Source organism: Salvelinus sp. IW2-2015, linkage group LG2 (assembly GCF_002910315.2).
Source record: "Salvelinus sp. IW2-2015 linkage group LG2, ASM291031v2, whole genome shotgun sequence".
NCBI classification, from domain to species: domain Eukaryota; kingdom Metazoa; phylum Chordata; class Actinopteri; order Salmoniformes; family Salmonidae; genus Salvelinus; species Salvelinus sp. IW2-2015.
In genome coordinates, this window is record NC_036839.1 from 4,314,967 (window position 1) to 4,319,433 (window position 4,467).

The 4,467-nt window shown below is 40.8% G+C and overlaps 1 long non-coding RNA gene across 1 annotated transcript; it reads left to right on the top strand.

Moving 5' to 3' along the window:
* Nucleotides 1-1,403: 1,403 nt before the first annotated feature.
* Nucleotides 1,404-1,726, top strand: LOC139028639 (uncharacterized). Its single transcript, XR_011480838.1, has 2 exons — nucleotides 1,404-1,447; nucleotides 1,560-1,726. It is a non-coding gene; the product is annotated as an uncharacterized lncRNA (long non-coding RNA).
* Nucleotides 1,727-4,467: the final 2,741 nt, after the last annotated feature.

Consider the following 4,467-nt stretch of genomic DNA (forward strand, 5'->3'; position numbering starts at 1 on the left):
CTAAATTATAACCGCCCCGTAGCACTCACGTTGGTAGCCATGAAGTGCTTTGAAAGGATGACCATGGATCACATCAACACCATCTTGCCAGAAACCCTAGATCCACTCCAATTTGCATACCGTCACAACAGATCCACAGATGACATGATCGCAATCGCACTCCACACTGCCCTTTCCCGGCTGGACAAAAGGAACACCTATGTGAGATTGCTGTTCATTGGCTACAGCTCCGCTTTCAACACCATAGAGCCCATAAAGGTCATCACTATGCTAAGGACCCTGGGACTAAACACCTCCCTCTGCAACTGGATCCTGCACATACTTATGGGCCGCCCCCCCAGGTGGTAAGGGTAGGCAACAACACATCTGACACGCTGATCCTCAACACTGGGGCCACTCAGGGGTGTGTGCTTAGTCCCCTTCTGTATGACTAAAACACATTGAATACGTTTGCTGATGACACAACATCCTATGTGGACGAGGTCAGAGACGTGGCAGTGTGATGATAGGACAACAACCTCTCCCTCAATTTGAGCAAGACAAAGGAGCAGATCGTGGACTACAGGATAAGGAGGGCTGACCAGGCCCCCAATAACATTGACGGGGTTGAAGTGGAGTGAGAGTTTAAAGTTCCTTGGTGCCCACATCAAATTATCATGGTTCAAACACTCAAGACAGCTGTGAAGAGGGCATGACAATACCTTTTCCCCCTTAGGAGACTGAAKATATTTGGCATGGGTCCCCAGTTCCTCAAAAGGTTCTACAGCTGCACCATCGAGAGCATCCTGACCGGTTGCATCACCGCCTGGTATGGCAACTGCTCGGTATCTGACCATAAGGCGCTACAGAGGGTAGTGCGTACGGCCCAGTACATCACTTGGGCCAAGCTTCCTGACATCCAGGACCTTCTATACTAGGCGGTGTCAGAGTAAGGCCCCAAAGATTGTCAAAGACTCTCTGCCAATGCAGCTGCTAATCTTCCTGGGGTCCAGCAAAATTAACCTGTTGAGGACAAGGGGGTGCTGTTTTCACTTTTGGAGAAAATCGTATGATTTTTAAACGGCCTCGTACTCAATTCTTGCTCGTACAATATGCATATTATTATTACTATTGGATAGAAAACAGTCTCTAGTTTCTAAAAACGTTTGAATTATTTCTCTAAGTGAAACAGAACTCCTTTTACAGACCATTTCCTAACCGGAAGTGAGATTTCCAAAAGCGAACTCTCTCTTCAGGAGCTTGTCTATAAAAGGGCATGTCACTTATGACTGTAGAAACACGTCATACGCCTTCGCCTGGATGTAATGCGGAAGTGAGAGAAAAAATCAGTTGATTATCTCGACCAGGGACTGAACACAACGTCTTGGACTGAGACGTGCGCACTTWTATTTATTTTCTGGGCGCGAAGTCTGACCTGTACTCGGCTCATTGAAGAACCTTTTTAAAGGTGAATATGATCTCTGGCTTCGATTTTCTTTGATACATGTCACAATATCATCTTAAAGTATGTTTTTTCAATATAGTTTAATTATATTATTGAAATTTATTCTGGACTTTAGACGTGATGCGACGCAAGAATTGGTTCAAGAACGAGAGGCTAGCAATGCTAGCTAATGGTGCTTGCTAATTCTGAGGGAAATCGTTCGTTATGGATCCAAATAAAGTCGGTTCTGAACAAAGGACCCCTTGGAGAACATTCTGATGGAAGATCCACAAAGATAAGGACCCAATTTGGGATGCTTTTTCATATATATCTGTCGAACTGTGCTATGCTACCGTTTGACTAGAAGCAATGCTGCTGTGTGCTAGCTATTGTAGTAAGCTAATATAACGATATATTGTGTTTTCGCTGTAAAACACTTCAAAAATCGGAAATATTGGCTCTGTTCCCATCCTGTCTCTTATACACATCTAGATGTGTATAAGAGACAGGTGCTATGCTACCGTTTGACTAGAAGCAATGCTGCTGTGTGCTAGCTATTGTAGTAAGCTAATATAACGATATATTGTGTTTTCGCTGTAAAACACTTCAAKAATCGGAAATATTGTCTGTATTCACAAGATATTTGTCTTTCATTAGCTATCCACCATATATTTGTCTGAAATGTTTAATGATGTGTAATTAGGTAGTTGGTGTCTGTATTTACTCTGGCTACTCCCGTGCGATTTCTGACTGTAGCTATGATGGTAGCAGTAATGTAAAACTGATTTATAGCTAAAATATGCAATTTTTTGGAACAAAACATAGATTTATTGTGTAACATGTTATAGGACTGTCATCTGAGGMAGTTTTTTCTAGGTTATTTAGGTTGGTTCTAGGTTAGTTAGGTTGGCTTGTGCATGCTACATGCAGCCTACTTGTGCTGTGAAAAATGTCTGTCTGTCTTTTTTTATTTGGTGGTGACCTAACATAAATATATGTGGTGTTTTCTCTGTAAAACATTTAAAAAATCGGACATGTTGGCTGGATTGACAAGATGTTTATCTTTCAAATGCTGTATTGGACTTGTTAATGTGTGAAAGTTAAATATTTCAATTTTGTTTTTTGAATTTGCCGCTCTGCCTTTTCAATGGAATGTGGGAGGAGTGCCGCTAGCGGCACCCGTGGCCTCAACAGGTTTTAAGACAGTTTTTACAATTTTAAAAACATTACAATACATTCACAGATTTCACAACACACTGTGTGCCCTCAGGCCCATACTCCCCCCTACCACATATCTACAGTACTAAATCTATGTGTATGTATAGTGCTTAWGTTATCGTGTGTGTATGCATGTGTCTGTGCCAATGTTTGTTGCTTCACGGTCCCCGCTGTTTTTTTATGTTTTTCAAATCAAATTTTACTGCTTGCGTCAGTTACTTGATGTGGAATAGAGTTCCATGTTGTCATGAAACTCTACTCTTGTAGGCTCGCGTCACAATCGCTGAATACAACCGTAAAATGCTTACTTAAAAGCCCTTAACCAACAAGGCAGTTCAAGAAATAGAGCTAAAAAAAGATTCACTAAATAAAATAAAGTTAAAAAATAAAATAAAATAAAAAAATAACAAGAAAATGACATAATAACGAGGCTATATACAGGGGGTACCGCGCCAACGTGCGGGGGTACAGGTTAGTCTAGGTAATTTGTATGCATGTATAATAAACAGCGAGTAGCAGCAGTGTAAAAACAGAGAAGGGTGGGGGGGAAATGTAAATCGTCCTGGTGGCAATTTGATTATTTGTTCAGCAGTCTTATGACTTGGGGTAGAAGCTGTTAAGGAGCCTTTTAGTCCTAGACTTGCGCTCCGATACCGCTTGCCGCGCGGTAGCAGAGAGAACAGTCTATGACTTTGGCAGCAGCTAATGGGGATCCATAATTCATGCAAATATAAATGTGACAAATAATGTTATTTTATTTTGATTTGTATTTGTACAAAATATCAGTGRGTGTATTAGAGGATAGAGGGCATTATTTTTGTATTTAGTACACTTGCATAGGCAGTAGATTTAATGAGTTGAGGTACACTAACCAACACCTGCTTAGACAAGCTTGTATCTGTCACCTAAGGACAAGCTTTATTCCATAAAAGAGCTTTGAGTGACTGCATTAGCACAATTTTATGAATAGCTACTATTGTCTGCCCATACACAAAAACACACACTATCTCTTTCCCTGCACCAAGCCTCTCCATCATCCATTTATTCATTTTCTTTCATGATTTTAATGGAGGCACTATGAATAAAGTCAAAAGTGAGCTTTCGTCCCCATTCTATAAAAGTGAATAGAGAATTAATTAGCTCACTGGAAACATGAAAAGTGCATGGAATAGTAAAGGCCTTCTTAAACTCCATTGCTGTATATGCAGCCATACATCAGATAATTACATGCGTGACCACAAGGTCAGTGTGTGTATGGACATATAATTGCTTTCCACTTCAAAATGGAAGCGCAAAGCAAAAAAAACTTGTTTGATAGTGAGATAATCGCCTCTGTTCAAAATTTTAAATATCACAAACAAACCTCTCATCACTCTACAACAGGAGCATCCACCTCCACCAGAAGTGCAACATTATTTTAAGTGAATGTGACCAGTGAACACCCACTGCTTAAGAATTTGAACTCGTTCCATCAGGGATATGGTACCTGAACTAAGGACTGAGAGGAAAATCTACCTTGGCAAGATAGAGTGTTACCAGGGCTATATTTGGACTGAACAATAAGCCATTTTCCAGGATATTACCAGGATATTCTGATAGGATTTCATCCCTCAGCATTAAAATCAATATATTTATTTTATTTTTAATATCTGCTCACTTGCAACCCCTACACATACCTGTAAGGAGCGGGTGGGGGGGATCTGAGTCGTCCTTTTCCTTTATTCTGCATCTCTCCTCCACCTCCCTACCCCAGGAACTCCTTTCCAAAACACTTTCAGTTGCTTGTAATGAGTATCAACAGCCATTATGAGGCTGTTCAGGAGAGC